At 40.4% G+C, this 19,796-nt stretch overlaps 1 protein-coding gene across 6 annotated transcripts in view; it reads right to left on the bottom strand.

The window, feature by feature from the left end:
- The window catches only part of TAB3 (TGF-beta activated kinase 1 (MAP3K7) binding protein 3), a 50,608-nt gene extending 33,344 nt beyond the window's left edge, over positions 1-17,264 (bottom strand). For 3 of the 6 annotated variants that reach the window (XM_061355108.1, XM_061355109.1, XM_061355111.1), the window contains exon 1: positions 15,035-15,751. The gene's annotated coding sequence lies outside the window, so the exon portion shown is untranslated. Of the gene's footprint in view, positions 1-15,034; positions 15,755-17,204 lie in introns of those variants that run through there. The other 3 variants (XM_061355107.1, XR_009725696.1, XM_061355106.1) reach the window with 3 other exon arrangements.
- Positions 17,265-19,796: the final 2,532 nt, after the last annotated feature.

The raw sequence follows: 19,796 nt of genomic DNA, 5'->3' as shown, positions 1-19,796 counted from the left end.
CTAGCGAAACAGAAGATACCTTAAATTAAAACATTATCTGCCAACTACATATACATATATACATATATACAATATATGTAGCTATATATTTGTGCATATATAGATGTCAAATGAGCCATAGCTTAAACTTTTTCTCGTTTTTCTTTTTGCTTTCGGGAACAGGGAGGGAAGAGTGCATTGAAATTAGACATTTGTTTCTGCAATGTTTTGCTGTTTTTTTTTTTTCCTTTAATGCCACATTCATCTTCTGTTAACATTATTTTAAGACAGAAAGTTTTATCTCTGCTTAGCTCCAGACTGACTGTCTGGGAAAGATGTGCCTTAGATACTATACAATGCAGAAAACATTTTGAAATGTTTTCATTCTTCACTCACTTCAGCATTCACTATGACGAACATTAACAGGATTAAAAAAAAAAACAGTCTGGTGGGAGGAAAGCTGTGAGCTTCCCTCTTTCCATAAGCAAGGTCTACCTTGTAACTGTTGCAGCAGGAAACCTTGGTAGTATAAGGTAATGTTTAAACCATCACCGCTCAGATAAAGCTGTAGCTGCCCTCCGTTCAATTGCTTCAGTGGCTTATCTCCATTAGGAAGTCTAGATTATTTCAGATCCACTTGTTCCATGATCTTAGGCCAGAAACAGGACAAGCCAAAACAGATAATGGAAAGACCAGAATATGAATACAACTGTTCATCCTAAGATGCACTGATGCATTCCTGCCAAAATTGTTGTACAGCTACAAAGGACTTGAACAGTATCCAGTAGCTTGACTTGATAAAAGCTTTAGCATGCCCTCATCCTTACAGAGAGCCTGGCACCAAATTGCGTGTTTTAACACCAGAAAAGGCAGGCTGAAAAACTACAGATAGCAGCTGTAAAAGGGCAGCCACCAGCACCAAAGTATATTCACTTCTACTTCATATTGCCAAATAACTGTTGCGCTCTTCTGTGTGCTGTGAGCAGAGGATGGGATTGGAAACTGATTTATCTAACAACTGAATGTTAAACTAGGAGCTTTATAAATTACAGCCACTCTGAGAGCACTCATAGCTATATAACAGCACAAACTGATTCCAAAGAACACTGTACCCCTCTTTCAGTCACGGCTTTGGTAGGTTAAGGACAACTGTGTTTTGCAGTCTTAACACCTTGGTTATTCACTGACACTGTCTGCAGGCAGGTTGTTGGTATTCACATCATTAGTCATAACATTTGTTTATTTTTGTTGGTCTAGTACCAGGCCAGAAAGTTTCAGATCCAAGTGATGAGATTAACGCAATTCCTGGCTGGAGTACACATGACTTTTCACATACAGCTGAGCATAAAAAGATCAATTTTGTTTTGATGGAGCTAGAGCCCTCTTTCACAGAGCCTGTGATCACAGGCTACAGCTGGGACATATTAAACAACTCCACGGCTTTAAAAAAATAAAAATAAAAATCAGGCTTACAGTATACATATCAAAGTGAAACAGGTCCTTCACTACTAGCCAGTCTTTCCACAGTTGACACTGCATGGACTGTCTAATGGTGAAGTTGGAAGCAAATTTCACTTTGATCAGATACAGCTACAGGAAAAAAAGTCTAAATCTGAATGAGACAAAATGAATGAAGCACACATTTGGATTTCCAGAGGATATCACCCAGAAGTCTGTATTCACAATTTCACTTTTCCAAATACCTTATTTTTATTCTACATGACAAATATTCTTCCAAATGTAAGATAAATATGCATGTTACAACACTTAAAGCTATCACTGATCTGCCCTACTGTACTCCATTAGGTTGGTAGGATAAACTGCACTGATTTCATTTCCCTTTTAGGAAGCTATCCTCATAATCCTGCTTTAAAAGAAGAAAAAAATAGTAAATAAAAAGGGCTCAAAGACAGCTCCAACTTAAAATAGTTGCTAACTCATTTTGCTCTTAAAGAGGTTTGGATTATTACACCTCCCTGAAACAAGATGCTGTCCAGCAGCTCAAGGTAGCTGCATGGTCCAAAAGCGCTGTCCCTTTTTAACAGACCTCTCTGTTCTTACGGGATATACAAGATCTTGCGGATAACTTGGTAAGGCTGTAGTAAAAGAACTGCTTGAAACGCTCTTTATGCTAAAACTGCCCTACTATTTGTGTCGTGCTCAATGATATTCATCTTCACAAGAACTGAAGAGTGTAACCAATATCCATCCAATAGTTTGAGTGGTGCAGATGCAAGGTACAAGAACACAGATGTCTTTTCACTTGTGTCCTGGGTTCAGCTGTAACAATTATTTTTCTCCTTCCTAGTAGCTGGGGCAGTGCTGTGTTTCAGCTCTAGCCTGAGAACAGCGCTGATCATACCCCAATTTTTTAGTTGTTGCTAAGTAATGCTTACCCCGATAAAGGACTTTTCAGTCTCTCATGCTCTGCCAGTGATGGGTGGCACAAGAAGCCAGGAGGAAGTAGAGACAGGACACCTGACCCAAACTAACCAAAGGGATATTCCATACAACAGCAAGTCATGCCCAGTATATAAACTGGGGGGAGTCACCTGGAAGGGACCGATTGCTGTTTGGTTCAGGCTGTGTATATGTTGGTGGGTGGTGAGCGATTGTATTGTGCATCACTTGTGTTGTTTTTTTCCCCCTCCCTTTTTATATTATTTCCTCCTGTTATTTCCCTTATCATTATTATTACTAGTAGTAGTAGTACACATGGTACAGTGTTTTCTTTGCTTAGATGCTGCAGCAAATAAGGAGACGTGATATTCATTCTTTAACCAATCTGCTGATTTCTATATTGTTAGGAAATGCCATATGTTTTGTAGAAATGTTTTGTAGAGAGTGACGGTATGGAGCACAGAATCCCAGAATAATTAGCGTTGAAAAGGATCTTACAGTCATCTAGTTCCAAGCTCCCTGGCCTCGGCAGGGACACTTCCCACTAGACCAGGTTGATCACAGCCCAGCTCTTCATGTAGACACTAAGAATTTCAATCTGAAACACATATTTTGGTCTAACTCCCTGACGTCTTAGAAGAGCATCATTTGCTGCGGACACAGAGGAAAAAAAAATCAGGGTCATGTATCTTCCCACAAATCAAATGCAGTCTTGTATACAAGAGGTTTAGGCAGCAGAAAAATCTGAAGCTTAAAAATTTGCAGTCATGCCCCTGTCAGCCAAACACACTGCCACCAGAGCATTCCCCTGAAGCAAATAAGCAACACATAGCGTCTGACCCAGACACAAACAGCACAAAGTGACAGACTCGTACATTTAGGAAACAAAAAAGAGTTTGAAAGCAAAAATACATTAAAATAACACTGTAATCTGATGCTTTGATTCTGAAATCTAGTACAAGTACTCACACTCTCTGCTTAACAGAACAGCCCGATGACTTATTCCCAGTTCTCAGAAGCATTAAACAAACAAATTGGAACTCCAAGCAGTTCCATGACCTGGACTCAGGTGTATGATTTGAGTTTTCTCTACTTTTAGATGAGGGGGAGGAGAGGGAAGGAGCTGAAAATCTTTGGCATATATACTGCTGTTTAAGCACAAGTCTATTTTGTTCTCTGTGTCATTCTTTCCCTATAGGATGGAAAGCAATGTTACACTTCTGGAGAATTAAACAGTATTTTGAAATAGAATACAAACCTATCTGAAAATTAGACCTAAACATACTTCTAAAATGCTATGAATAAGCACATTTTCAGAATAATTCTGCTGTGTATTTAAAATTTGTTTTCCATACTTGAATGGCCAGAAGAGATAAGAATACTGCATCAGAACTGTTAAGTTAGACTATATAATCATACGTAGGTTCTCTGTTCCTTCCTATTGTTGGAGAAATAGGTACATTAAGTATTTGGATATCTTCCAGAGATACCTGTTCCTTTGATTCAGCATCAGATTTAACAAAAAAAAAAAACAAACAAACAAACAAACAAAAAAAAAGTTTTCTTTTCAAGAACTCATATAATGCACAAGTCATCGCTTCGTGCTAGTGACTACTTCACATCACCAGATGAACATTTTAGTAAATCTGTCTAGAGTCTGGGGTTTTACTTGGCTAAAAAAAAAAAATAAATGAAAAAATAGTGGAATCTTTTTTAAAACAATGTTTACCTGAGAGCCATAATCAAAAGAATCCCCAGTTTCCATATTTATGTAATAGTATGGTATTTTAGCAAACTTTTCTGCCAAGGATTACTAGGCTCCCTCCCAGGTATACACAAGACCATGGATACTCGAGGCCCACCAATTCTCCAACAGTTTACTTGTGGAGTTACTCTTAATTCAACTATCTTATTACACATTTTGTCTAATTTTCAAATTAGCTAAATGTAAGTTTCACACAAATGTGAACACTTGTAAAAGAAAACCTATGTTCAACTCTCTGTGAATGCTTGCTTAGAGTTCTATTATTTTGCTGATTTGTCATGTGCACTCAACCACTTTGATTAGAAGAGCAACTTTTTATGTATTTGAAAAATTAATCACAGACAAAATAGTCTTCTAATGAGACACTACCTTTATAATCAACAAATTTTCAAGTATGTGAGTGTAAAGATATCATTTATTTATACGTGCTCAATTCAACTGAATAGATTCTAGAATAAACACAAACTGCACATAAAGAAAAACAGATATACACTTAAGTTTCAAATTCAAACACTCTAGTACTATCTACTAATTTATGTCAAAGTACTCATTACTTTTACCAAACCTGTCAGTAACTGAATACCAACATGAAAGAATCATAAAAAGCATGCTTAAGTTGTATGCAGGGTGAGAATTTTTAGTAACTTACTATAAAAAGCAACTTCTAAAATTCAAACTACTTTCAAGTAAGAGCCAAAGAACTAAAGGAAATCTCATTACTGGAATTCAAAATTACATTTTTGCAATTCACAGAACTGTTCCTACAACTGCTTTAATCTAAATAAAATTGGACTTTCAAATGTATTTCACATTTTAGGTCATTTTTTAAATTACTAGTGTAAAACAATTCTGTCTCTTTAGAGAAGACTACATAATAGAATAGACATAACCTAGGCTAGTCTGGGAATAAGCAGAGCTATTTAACTTACTAGTAAATTCTGCAATATTAGTACTTCTGATTAAGGTGCTATTGAATGCTATTTCCAGAAAAAAGGGAGAAGGAAGGGAATCCTTAAACATTAGAATTTCGAAATAATTAACAGAAGGAAAAACAAAAAAAAAAAAAAAAAAAAACAACACATAAAACTGAAAATTACAAACATAATTACACCTAAATATTAAGCTTCTTACAAACTTTTTTAACAGGGAGCATAAGGCTGCAATCTATTTCCCTTCTATGCAGAGAAACAGAAATACACATTTATAAAGAAAAGAAATGCTTAACATCCAAATGCATCTGTTTTTTTCTCCAGCATACAGTGTCACAACTGAAAACACCGAACAAACAGCAACAATCCCAGAAAAGACAGACAGAGTTTGGTACTGTCGCTGAACTCCGAAAAACATAAAAAAATTGAAACAAGCGAGCATTAGGCACAAAACCCTTTTAACTTCAGGAAATAAGCTTTGAAGGAGGGTTGGGGGAGATAATCTCTTTGTCCAGGGAATTCCTTGACACAAAATGCTTAGCTATAATGCAAACTCTAGGTGTTTTCACAAGAGAAAATGATCACATTGGGAGTCTCACCTGACTGTTTTATAATCACTTTAAACCAGCAAAATTACAATGATTCTGAAAAAAAAAAATTTGCTTCTCCCTTCCTTTGAATGCTTGCCCCTCCCAACGTGCCAGCAGAAATGTTTAGGGACCAAATGGTGAACTGAACATTATTAGAGCTCAACTTTGATTTAGAAGCCCTAAATACTAGTTCAATCTAGATCACCGCCCTGATTCACCTCAAAATCCCATGAAAATTGCTGTAATCAGATACAAAACACTGAATGAGAAGTGGGCAGCCAGTGGTGAGAGACAGAAGAGTTAAATCACAAAATGGCATTATGAGATCTCACCAGATTTCAGAATCAGACTCCCCTCTTAGATAAGACAGAAAAGACTACTATAAATTAGTCCATTACAAAAGCAGTCCAAGTCATAAATCTTTGATTCCATTTACAGATTTCCTTCTGGGACACACAGGCACCTCACAGTTACAATGAACTAGGAATAAATAATTCTGGTTGCAATCAATGTCTCTGGTTGGTCATAGTTTACTTGGTGTTTTAGCCAGTGAAGGAAAACAGATAAAATTTCTAGAACTCTTATTTTCAAGGTTAAATGATAGAACAATGAGCACCCCTGTGAAATCCAAATCACCTACGTTCAAGCAAGCCAGGACACTAAACCTTAGTGAACAGTTGTCTTTCTGAGTCTTCATTTTCTTTTTATTTGGAAGAACCAGGAAGAGTTCTTAGCCTTGACCACAGGTCAGTCCGGATTAGTTGTGAATATCAGGGATTAGCAAGCAAGAATCACAAAACAGAGAAAATAACCCAAACAGCAGGGCAAAGTATGTAAAAATACCCACAGTGTGCTTAAAAATCTTAGTATTTTAATATTAGATGTACAGAAGTGATATGAGTTTAACCTAGTGTCATGAAAGAATTAAAACAAACACCTAAAATTTTGAAAACTTCACAGATCCCTCCTGAAGTTATTCAGCAGAAAGTTTTATAATTATATTAATACATTTAGAAGTTACTCATCTCTGACTATCCAACTTAATTCATAAACCTAACACAAATTACATGTACTCAAATATATCCATAACAACAAGCTACTATAAATCAATCTGGGGGTTTACACCATCATAAACTCATTTACTGTTTAAGCACTTTTTTCATAGCTAGCAACGTAATTAAGTGTTAAAAGAACTCCAGTTAAACACAGTTTAATTCAACTGCAATACAAATATTTCACAGCTTTTTAAGAATGTACTCCTGAAATAGCCACCATAATACTTCCTGAATACTGGGAAAAAAATAAAAAGAAAATCCATCAATGTTTTTGTAGAGTATCTGTCTGCAATATAATCTTCCAGTAGCATTCTGTCATGCTCTACATAATATCAGGTAACTAAGGACCTAGGATGCTCATGCTAAATCACATGGGATCATCACTACTCATGAAAAAAATAATCCGAACCATTATGTTTTTCTGGTTGCTTGACATTTACTGCAGTTTAATGAAAACTGAGATTATTTACAATTACATAACATGTTTACATAATTCTCAAATTCTACTATACACAGATACCTTGCCCTACAATTTTAAGTGTACCATACACTTGCTGGGAAAACAAAACAAAACAAAAAAACCTTCAGAAAATCCCACACAAAAAGCCCACTACAGTAAGAAAAAAAAAAAATACTCGTGGAGTCAGACATAAGAAATGTCTAAGGAAATCTACATGCTCAGGGGGAATGCATTTAAGAGTTTTGATTTTCTGAACAGACTAAATAGCCTGTACCATAAATAGTTTGATTTAAAAATGAATGCAGCTTACATAAGCATGTGGCAGTCATCTTAACCATTTTACTGTTGGCAATACAACTAACAGTGGCAAAAAAAGTATATAAACATGGTCAGTTCAGAATGCAGCATTTAGGAACTAATTCAAAATATCAGTAGACTTTACTACAAACTACTGCTGACAAGGCTTAAACTCAAACATTCTGTGAATTCTCTGTGCCTGGCAAAATCTTGGAGCCGACACTTCTGGAAGGCATGCTAAGGCACATGAAAATCAACAAGGTGTTTGGTGACAGTCAGCATGGCTTCACTAAGGGGAAATCCTGCCTGACCAATTTGGTGGCCTTCTATGATGGGGCTACAGAACTGATGGACAGGGGTAGAGCAGTTGATGTCATCTAGCTGGGCTTGTGCAAAGCGTTCGACACTGTCCCACACGACATCCTTCTCTCTAAATTAGAGAGACACCCGTTTGATAGGTGGACCACTTGGTGGATAAAGAACTGGCTGGACTGCCACATGCAAAGAGTTGTGGTCAATGGCTCTATGTCCGGCTGGAGAGCAGTAACAAGTGGTGTCCCTCGGGGATTGGTGTTGGGAACAGTCTTGTTTAACATCTTTGTCAGTGACATGGACAGTGGGATTGAGTGTGCCTCAGCCAACCTTATGAAGTTTAACCATGACAAGTGCAAGGTCCTAAACCTGGGTCGGCGCAATCCCAGGCACAGCTACAGGCTGGGCAGAGAAGAGATTCAGAGCAGCCCTGTGGAGAAGGACTTGGGGGTGCTGGTTGATGAGAAAATGAACATGAGCCAGCAGTGTGCACGTGCAGCCCAGAAAGCCAACCATATCCTGGGCTGCATCAAAAGAAGCATGACCAGCAGGTCGAAGGAGATGATCCTACCCTTCTACTCTGCTCTCATGAGACCTCATTTGGAGTACTGTGTGCAGTTCTGGTTTCCTCAACATCAAAAGGACATGTAACTGTTGGAACAAGTCCAGAGGAGGGCCACAAGGATGATCAGGGGACTGGAGCACCTCCCATATGAAGACAGACTGAGAAAGTTGGGGCTGTTCAGCCTGGAGAAAAGAAGGCTGCATGGAGACCTCATAGCAGCCTTCCAGTATCTGAAGGGGGCCTATAGGGATGCTGTGAAGGGACTCTTCATTAGGGACTGTAGTGACAGGACAAGGGGTAACGGGTTAAAACTTGAACAGGGGAAGTTTAGATTGGATATAAGGAAGAAATTCTTTCCTGTTAGGGTGGTGAGGCACTGGAATGGGCTGCTCAGAGAGGTTGTGTGAATGCTCCATCCCTGTCAGTGCTCAAGGCCAGGTTGGACAAAGCCTTGCTTGGCATGCTTTAGTGTGATGTGTCCCTGACCATAGCACAGCGGTTGGAACTAGATGGTCTTGAGGTCCTTTCCAACCCTAACTATTCTATGATTCTATAATGAATAAGTGGATACAGTACACGAATGATTATGCTCAAGAAAATTTATTCAGAATAGCCCCAAAGCAGGAATTTGCCACCGTCACAACAGCGTAACTTTTACACTGTACATAAGTCCAGGCACATATGTATTTTCTGGAATCTATGTCATGTCACATAATAAAAACATTAGAACAAGAGATAATAAAACATTAATGTCATAGCTACTTTTTTTCCCTCCTGAATCAAAGACTATAAATCAGGGAAAAATATTTAGACAGTCCCACCACAACCCGCTCTTCTTCTAGCATTTTAGGGACTTACTAAACCCTGACCTTTCGGATCTTTCCAAAAAACCAAGAAACATTAAGAGAATTCTTTTGACAGAAAGATGGACTAAATAATGATATATGATGTAGATTTTAACAGGAATCAATGCAGGAGGGAGACAGGCACAGGACAGGACAGAAAAGAATTGGGGGCTTGTTGATTGGTTTCATGGTTATTTTAAAACTGAATTCACAGAATAATAGAGACAAACTTGTCTTGTTCCTTCTCTGCCAGTTCCCTAACACCACTTCCCCTTCATACACTTCTTGGAGAAACCAAGTGTGTGAGCACCAATCACAAAGGGACTGCTTCAATGAGTCTGGCAATACAAACCTAACCACCAGAACAGAAAGCCGAATTTTCTCTTTGAGAAGATATGGATTCCTTAAAAGATGAGAGGAGTAGAATCATAGAATAGTTAGGGTTGGAAAGGACCTTAACATCATTCAGTTCCAACCCCCTTGCCATAGGCAGGGACACCTCACACTAAACCAGGTCACCCAAGGCTCTGCCCAAGCTGGCCTTGAACACCGCCAGGGATGCAGCATTCACAACTTCCCTGAGCAACCCATTCCAGTGCCTCACCACCCTAACAGGAAATAATTTCTTCCTTATATCCAACCTAAACTTCCCCTGTGCAAGTTTTAACCTGTTACCCCTTGTCCTGTCACTACAGTCCCTAATGAAGAGTCCCTTCACAGCATCCCTATAGGCCCTCTTCAGACACTGGAAGGCTGCTACAAGGTCTCCACACAGCCTTCTCTTCTCCAGGTTAAACAGCCCCAACTTTCTCAGTCTGTCTTCATATAGGAAAAGCTCCAGTTCCCTGAATATCCTTGTGGCCCTCCTCTGCACTTGTTCCAACAGTTTTATGTCCTTTTTACGTTGAGAACGCCAAACTGTACACAATACTCCAAGTGAGGTCTCATGACAGAAGAGCTCTCATGAGCTCTTCCCTCGTTTTTTCTGTTGTTTCTAGGAGGGGAATTCTCCATCACGCTGAAGACATCTGTCCACTAACGCTGTATTCTGACCTCTCACTAACAGACATACGTGAGAACAAAGTGCACGAGGACTTCTGGAAATGAAAAGCCTAGACTGAACTGTACAGATAAGAAACAAACAACACAAACATGCCCTGCTCACATATTGGGTAACATATGCTCTTAGGAGACGTGTCATACATTTTTGTTACAACTTTTACGGAAAGTAGTCTCAGTTAGGGAAAAGCAGTTTTCGTGTTCCTCCAGAAATAGAAGTACTGTTTTGTCACAGTAACCAGCAATGTCAGTGCTGCTGATACTAGTGCCTTGCTGAGCAATAATAGAAAGATCAGTGAAGACCCCTCAGTATCCACACTACTAAACAAAGATGTCATCCGGTTAACAGTACTAAAAGCATCAGGAGCTGCGGTATAAAGGTGCTGAGAGCAAGTTTCTTTCTTGTCTCAGGAAAACTTTAAGCTGTTTTCTAGACAAACCACTAATCCATTTCCCTCTCACAGACCCCTTCCTCCTATATGAAGGAATCCTATTAGAACACTTCAGTGACTTTTTGACTTCTCTTCACACCTTTCCCTCCACCCTCTCTTTTTTCACCATAGTAGAAGATAATTTCTAAAGACAGACCAAAAGAGCTGATCTTACTTAGGTCTCTCTTAGGCCTAAGGCTACCTTCAGCCTCATTTACCTCAACTCCCAAATCCCGAAAAGGACTGGCAGGTAGAACATTTGCTTGACTTGGAACTTTTAAAGCAACAGCAGCAGTTACTGTATCTAGAGAGAGGGCTTCAAAAGCAAAGAGGCAGATTTCATTTAAGAGGGTCTACATTCTGTCATTTATAAACTTAACTCTACTGCAACAGATACAGTACTAAGTGCTTTCCCCTTCTGTCCCCTCTTCCTTTAAGCTGGATATTGTAAGAAAACAACAGTAAGATAATATGTTTGTTACAGAAAGTACTAATAAGCTCAAACCAACACATAAGGAAGCAGGATGTGAGCTTATCCCACTGTCACTACCTGCTACTAAAACCAGTACACAACAAAGGCTAATGTCTTCAGTACAGAAGCAGGAGTAGAAAACTGCATACATCAACCTTAACAATTACTCAAAAAGCTCATAAGCTCACAACAGATGAAACATTTCCAGACCAGCAATGAGATATGTTTTGAAATACCTGTATAAAACACTGATGCTCATGAAGGAACAGTAAGCAGGCTTTTATAACCACATTTTCACAATGCTGTCCTAACAGCAGGAAATGAAGCAGAGACCCAGACTAAAATAACTGTTACCCCATGCTGTCCATTTAAGACTTACTAATGAGTTGCAAAACCCACACTAATCTACAAAAGCACTGACAAAAATGTCTATTTTTACATATAATTTCATTTAAGTGTTCTGAGTTCAGTTGCTTGGCAATTTCAAGATAACTAAAAACACATCTGCACAGTGCCAGATCATCCAGCAGCCAAAAAGTGATTTTTACCAGAAAAGAACATACAGTGGCATTCAGTAAAACTACCCCAAAAATGGTGAAGTTTCTGCCACCTCCAAGTCAGCAGCAGGAAGAAAGATAACATTTCATGTAGAAGTGCTTGCTAATAGAAACATAGGCTATTAACATCTCTGGAGCAAACAGGAAGCAACACAGTGAAATAGTACAAAGTTAACACTTCGCCTTATCTGGACATGTCATTTCTGATCTGCCATTAGCAGGATTACAGTGAGAATTACTATTGCATCAAGACAATCTTAAGAATTTCCAGAAAGAAGGCAAATACACTTCAACAGCAATGCTCCCCAGAAGACTTAATGCACGGCTTAGTAGGTTTGCAAGCTGATCTTCAAAAACATCAACATGAAAGCCAATTTTTATATTGCTATTATAACTTGCACAATATCCAGGTAAAAAAGAAAAAACATCTAACAAACAAACAAACAAACACAAGCAAAACAGTATCCACCCCTCTACTTCCTCTGAATTATTACTGATCCCATGCCCAATGCCAAAAAAACAAAGAAGAAAACAAATCCATATTTTTTTCAACTGCTAGGAATAAAAGCCTACAGGTTGAGTTAAGCCAAAGTATACAAACCGACTACAGAACAAATAGAAATAAAGAGTTATACCAATGCAACAAATGCTATGGCATACATAGAACACAGCAAGCCAATTGCCAGCTATCTTCAGGAAGTTACGATGTTTTAAACCAGTATGAATCGTTTAAACAGGTGAGACTTCAGGACAAGTTAACTCTAGAACATAACCAAGAAAAGTAAAACTGATACTAGTGCTGCTGTGGATCTCACTACCGATAAGAAGTAGTCCGATAAGTCCGATAAGAAGTAGTCAGCAGTGAATAAGTTTTAGAAAAGTATCCAGTTTTTTTTCTGCCACAACATCCAAGACATATACTCATAATATGATATTTTTTTCTAAAAGTATCCCTAGATCACCCATGATATCACAGAAATTGATCCACTTTCCAAATCAACACACTTGAGTGGATACATAATTTCATCTGAAAGCAAGTATTTCATTAAAGCATACTGCACGTAGAACACGACAGACTGAACTTGTTGAAAGGTGTTTTTTAGAAAACATTTTTAATTCTCCAACAGCAAGCCCACATGCAGGTAGGAAAACATCTATACTTGAGCTGTTACAGTCAGGTTACTAAAAACTGTAGCAGAACAACCTTACATCTTTCTCTAGCTTTACTGTTTGCTTATGAAGCCACCTTGCTTATTACTACCTACTGAAAAGAGCAAAAGCATAAGTCATTTTCCTTACTATAGAGCTAGGTTAGGACAAAACCTGAAGCATTTTAAAAGCATTGAAGATGTCTCAATTCAAATTCAAGCCGTACATAAAATAAAGCTCACCTGGAATTCAAGAGCTAATGCTTCTTAAGAACACAAAGCTTTACATAACCTTAACAGAGATGACATTTTTCACTTTTAGACTATGGTGCTGTGCTGTCCATTATGAAACAGCACCTGAAGGGGGAGAAACATTTAACATAGTAATCAGCGGGGTGTAAGCATATTGAAACACTAGTTTCACTCAACATTAAACCGAGACAGACACAGGGTGGGACCTATCTAGTATAATTAAACTTCAAAAAGAAAAAGTACAAAACAAAAAAACCCGAAACATCAATAATTCGCTGCCCATCTTGATCTGTATGGTTTATTAGCAACACTGTAACTTTGTCTTCTTATTACACACTGAATTTTGTCAGATGCATTTCAGCTTCTCAGGTCAACAAAAAGGCTCCAGTGATGTTTCTTCTGATAGTTGTGCATGAGTCTAGTAGACCCTAATACCACAGTGCCAGTGCTGACCAACACGCCAGAAGTCGCTGACCAACTATCCACATCACACAGAATAAGACACACTCAAATGCATACTCAGTACTACAAAACCATCTACACTACTAAATTGGACTTTGACCTTTTTCTCAAGCTGAAGAGACAAATTTAGAGTATTACTAGCATATTCACAATATGAAAGCCTTTCAAGGGATAACTTTGATACTTCAAGTATCAGTTAAGAACCTATTCTAGAAACATTTTCAACCAACACCTTCAATATTTGCATACATAAGCCTAAACAAGTATTTCAAAACTCTCATCCTTCCATTTGGAAGCAATGTTTCACACATGCAAATTTGCACCATGACATCACCACACATTCAACCTCAACAAAATGATTCTTGGTCTTTCACAAGAGCAAGACAGCTAATACCACCCTTCACACAGTATTTTAGTTTACTATGCCCATACAGAAATAATACTCTACAGATAGTTTACACTATACAAGTAACTGAAGGATAGCCCCGACTTGGAAAACAAAAACAAGAACAAAAAAAGAGACAAATACCACCATAAAAGTTTGGCAGGGATTTGAAAGTAATACCCTAATATCATTTTAGGCACTAGGCAGCAACAATTTCCATCTTAGCTTTACTTTTCTGTTTGAGAAAAGACAGTAACAGGAACAGGAAAAAATATTGCAAAACCACAAGTCACAGTTATTTCTTCTACCTTGTAAATTAAAACACTTAGTCCAAAATGTGCCTATGAAAAAGTGTGAGGCTTTGTATAAACTGTTAGTTTCACTCTCCATTTGTCACTTGCTTTATAAAGGTACCATGGAACAAAAATAACTCACTGCACATGTATTTCTGTGTGTACACAGGTACATACTTACCAGGTGCTAAACCTGCTTCAGCTTACAGCAGTAGAAAGACCAGCATCATACAGACACTCCTAGAGCAAAATGTGTCATACCAGAGTTGAGTTGGATGACTAAGCGGACACGATAGAGTTGATATTACCCAAAAATTACTGGATTTGGTCATTTACTCAACATTTGTATCAGCACTAAAATACTGAAGGCTTCTACTTGTAGTACTGGTGATTTTACTGAGACACTGCAGCTCTACAAGTAAAGATCTGAACTATCATCCCACTAAAAAATCTGCCATTTGAAAAATAAAAAAACATCTTCTTAATTTTCATATTTATTATGTAGTTCAGTACATAAAGAAACAGGTAAATCTGACCCTAACCAAGAATACTTTTGCAGGTCTTACTTTGAGGCTAGTTATGCCACTTAAAAATACATACAAAATGAATCATAACAGAAATCAGGAGGAAGCATATACAGTCCAGTGCAACCAAAACTTAACTTCATTTAAGCACTACATAATTTCTGACAGGGTACAGAAAGAGACAAGCTATTACTGACTAACCTTAAGAATCACATTAATGTATTGTCTTGGATGACTTCAAAGAAATCCTTTACCATTAGGATTACTGTTTACCATTACTCCTTTGCAACTCAGCAGACAGACACCAGCACAGGCATACCACCAGAGCTGGGTGGAAGAGAAGACACATTTTCAAACCTATTCAACTTGTCCTGCCTTCCTTGAGATGACAGCTAATGAAAGGAAAAAGAAGCTTCGATAAGATCCAGGAAACAAGAAGAAAGAATAGACACAGATCTCACCATACCCTGTTTACATTTATCTGAAATCATTTATAGTAAAGGTTATGACCCAAGCCAGACAAAAATGCAGTATAAAAGTATAGTTTCATACTAAGCATCCATCACACTTATCCAACTCACTGTACCTAAACCAACAGTTTTATGATTAAAGAGAGGCTTAAGTGCTGATTTTGTTATTCTTTACTACTGTGTGTAAAATCTGACACATCAGTAACTTCATGGATGAACTGAGACACTCGATACATACATTAATACAGGCTGTTACAGCATTCTTCAGATTTCTGCTATCAACCAACACCATTCACAAGACAGGACAAAGGGCAGGCGTTAACAAATGTTGTGAAATACTTTATTTTTAAGAATCCTGTTTGTCTCTCACTACTAAGAGGAAATGAATGTAACATTTCTTCTTTTTACATGAAATATGTTAACTGAAGATATACTGGAAAAAGGGCAAAAGAAAGTATTGCTCTTCTCCCAGATCTGGAAAAGAAAAGCTAATAGAACAGACACTGACCTTTGACCATGAGGGCTCTACCTGTAAATTTTAAGAGTTCTTTTATGCAAAGCTCTGAAAACAGAGCTTGTCTGCTGTGGACCTGTTACAGAACATGAGCCTATATACAATTACTACTCAATTTTGTAACATCAACACCAGCACTAAAAATAACAGGCGCCTATCAATACATCAGCAGGATGGGTTGGCATGGAAGAGGGGAAAGGAAGCCTACTGCACAATATCAAGCTGAAAAGAATCCTAAAATGTACTTATAAAAGCTATCATAAAAGCACTATAAATAGCTATCTTTTAAGCTAATTTATTTATCTAATGTTTACTGTATTCATCAGCTATAAAGACATCAATAGACTACTAACAGCATCTTTAAATTAGTTATCACTGAAATCTTCAAAGACAGTTTTACATGTATTTTCCTGCACATAGTGCCTTCCTTTCAAGTTTTTCCATTACCTTCCAGTGTGACATCCTCAGGCCATTCCCTATTTTTGGTGATAGGGATTCTCTACCAAACTCCCAAGTACAGTTATTCTCAAGCCACCTAAGTAATTGCCTTTCCTCTTGTTTTCTCCTTGCTAAAGCATGGGAATGAACAGCCAATATCACATTACAAGTCGTGTTTGAACAAGGGAAAAACACACCAACCACACAGTCAAATACTAGTACTGGAACAATATCAAGCCATAAAAGTAGCCTCCTTTCACCATATCCACCTATATTTAAAAAACAAACCAAAATAAGAGCCAAGCTATTCTTCCCAACAGTCAACACAAACAACGGATTAGATCTCAAATCTGACCTAAAGACAAGACTCTGGACAGAGCATAACTAAGGCCTTGCTACCTTTGAGGGCCTTCCAACTCCAAGGCAGAAGCCAAGCCACATCAGCAGCATCATCATACCGCAGTCAACACGCCGAAGAGGCAGTGGCAGCTCTTTCACCTGTGAGTTTACTTGGTTTTTATGTCTTTGCTACACAGCAAGAGCAGCATCTGCGGCCCAGTACACACCACAGCCCGTGCTAAGCAGACACCCGCACAGGAACCCCGGGCAGACACCCTTTCCGAAGGGCTTCAAAACACAAAGTTTTCCCTGCTCGCTGCGTGGGAGCGAGGCAGCAAAACAAGCGCCAGGATCAACACCAGCACCCTCCCATCACCACACCCCTGCCCCGCCGACTCCGCGGGCACCCCCGGCCCACGCCAGCTCACTCTCCCCGCGGCAGCCCGTCTCCCCCCTAGCCCATCTGTCCGAGGGGGGTGCGGCTCACCCCACAGCCGGTTGGAGCCGGGGAGACAGCGCGGAGATATCACCCCCACCAACACACACTCTGTCCCTGACGGGACACCCCCGGCAGGGGGGCAGCCCAGCCCCCTCCCCAGGTTCACCCCCACCGCACCTCTCCCGCTGCTTTCCCACCCCCGGTCCTGGGGCCTGCCCCCTCACCGTGCTGCGCTGGGGGCTCGGCTCCGGCGGCGGCTGCATGCCCGCTCGGCCCGCCCGGCCTCTCGCCGGGACGGCGAACGTAGGCGAAGGCTGCGGGGGCCGGGTGGGGGGTGGTGGACGGCACGCGAGGAGGTGCCCTGCGCGGGCCCCCCCCCGCTCCTCCTGAGCGATAAGCCGGCGGGGAGGGGGGGGAGAGAAGGAACGGGAGAGAGGAACGGGAGAGGGGAACAGGGGCCCCCCGGTGAGGGCGCCTGGAGCGGGGCTGGGGGAAGGGGAAAGGGAAGTGGGGATGGGGATCTCCGTGTGGCACCTGATCTCTGAGAGGGGATGGGGGGAGGGAACAGGGGGAAAGGGGTCCTGGAGCGCGCCGCGCGGCCGGAAAGCGCTTCCGGGATCGCCCGGCTGCGCCGCACGCTCAGTGCGGGGCGCTGAGGCCGCCAGGCGCGCGCCGGGGGGAGGAGCCCGGCCTGCGCCGACCAGGCTCAGACATGGCGCGGCCCGCGCGCGACGCCTTGTTACGTCCTCGCGAGACTTGGGGGCGGGAGGGGTGTGGGGCTTTGAGGGGAGGCAGCGTTGTGATGAGGGGGTGTGTATGGGGAGGAGGCGGTGCTGAGCCGTAGGATTCCGTGGTATTCCTTCTTCTGTCTGATGCTACACCGGGAGCTTTTTCTCAGCGCGCTTAATAAAGGCTCCCCGTAGTTGGTTTCAGAGAGGTGGGGGGTGGCCGCCCTGGTGCTACACAGAGGTGCTGGTGAGTGGGGAAGTAAGGTTCGGAGGCCGAGGGAGCACCCGGCATCCGGGAGCGAGAGGCAGCGAACGGGAGTGAGCACCCCTGTGAGGGCTGCCCGCTTGGCAGAAGCCATCTCCTGAGCATGGTTGGGCGGTTATGGAAACTTCCGAGTAGTATCATCTGCAGTATGTTGTGCGGACACACTTTATTTGCCGCCTTCCAATACTGAAAAAACGGCCATGTGGAAGATGGGAGCAGACTTTATTATGGCCTGTTGCGATAGGACGAGGGGTGATGGTTTTAAACTAAAGGAGGGGAGATTCAGGCTGGACATGAGGGAGAAATTGTTATAATGAAGGTGGCAAAATACTGTCACAGGTTACCTACTTTTTTTGCGTTCAAATATTTAGCTGGCATCTGCCTTACATGGATTATTTTCTTACTTAACTGCTTTTCTTCAGAACCATAGGAACTCCATTGCACTGAAATTAATCAGCAGTTGCAGAGACCCTGTAACCACCTTCTGCCTCTCTGGTAGAGAACAGGGAAGTGAATCTTGTATTGCCATTACAGACTCTCCATGTCATCCTCTGTATGCAGAGGCCTTGGCTCCTGTGTCAGAGATTGCGTGAAATTAACTGAGGAATTCCTGTACCCTAATCCTTATATCAGAAACAAGCCAAGCCTGACCAGCATTTCTGGAGAGGCAAGATGGCAAAACCAGAAGTAAACAGGATATCAGCTTGACAATACTGTTATCCAACAGAGACTGATTCTTATCCTGTGATTGCAATTAATATCAAGATGCCGAAGTGCACATTCCCCAGCAAAGCCCCATAATTTCCAAATATAAATGCATGCTTTTAGACCCAATGAATAGTTCCAATAGCTCTAGTCTCTCTTAAAATATGAGAAACAGCCCTTTGTATGGCTCTTGAGCCTTATGCACATAAGACATTCTTTGCCCTGGATTACACATACTGACCCTGGCTTGTTCAGCGTGTTTCATGTTACCCAGTTACTGTCTTAATTTATCCTAGCATTTGTTGGTTCCAAATCTTTCAAATCAACATCTGAGTCAAGGTTTTCCTCTACTGTTTTTCACTGCCTCCCTGTAAACCCTCTGTACAGCAGCTCCAGATTGTATTGGCTAACCAGTTCAGAATCATGTCAGTGAGCTCCATGGGTCCATTTCAGTTCGTCAGCAGCCAGACCTTTTTTTTTTGTTTGTTTTGTTTTTTGTTTTTTTGTTTCTTTTGTTTGAAAAGGATGCTTTTCCTCTGTAATCCTCTGCAATAGACTGTAATGGAAGACTATCATCTACCAATTGCTTCATTCATCTGCACTCATTGCACTTTCAAAGCAGAGCATTGCAACAGAAATTGCAGGGACTTTGTATTTTTTGTCTGCCATTACCTAGTCACAGATTTGAGAGCAGGACTGTGCTTCTGACAAATTAAGCAGTCTTGAAACTTCACAGTTAATCACAGCAGAGACAGTGCTCTGCAAAAGAATTTAGGAAGAAAATCCTACGGGTATTAGGTGCCTGATAACCCCAGAAATCAAAGACTGCATGTGTTTTAAGTTTGCTGAACACATCTCTGAAAGGAGTTCATTTTATTGCTGATCCAGTTCTTCTGTCTCATCCATATGACAGCTACAACAATTGATTTTATGGAAAAATAGTATTAGGAAAGTATTTGATGTATTTTTAGCTGATTCTAATGGGACTTAGCGGCTGGAAACAAGGAGAGCTGGCACTGAGTAATCAGGGCAGTTCTTGGACAGCTGTGTGGGAGCCAGCGTATCAGACAGTGCTCTAAAATACCTTTTTTTTCTGTATTTTAAAAAATGCAATGTAT

Source organism: Neopsephotus bourkii, unplaced genomic scaffold, assembly GCF_033783945.1.
Source record: "Neopsephotus bourkii isolate Nb327-2 ecotype Australia unplaced genomic scaffold, CSIRO-AGI_Nbou_v1 NB_780, whole genome shotgun sequence".
NCBI classification, from domain to species: domain Eukaryota; kingdom Metazoa; phylum Chordata; class Aves; order Psittaciformes; family Psittacidae; genus Neopsephotus; species Neopsephotus bourkii.
The sequence above is the reverse complement of the archived record's forward strand: the minus strand, read 5'-3'. Positions and strand labels throughout refer to the sequence as shown.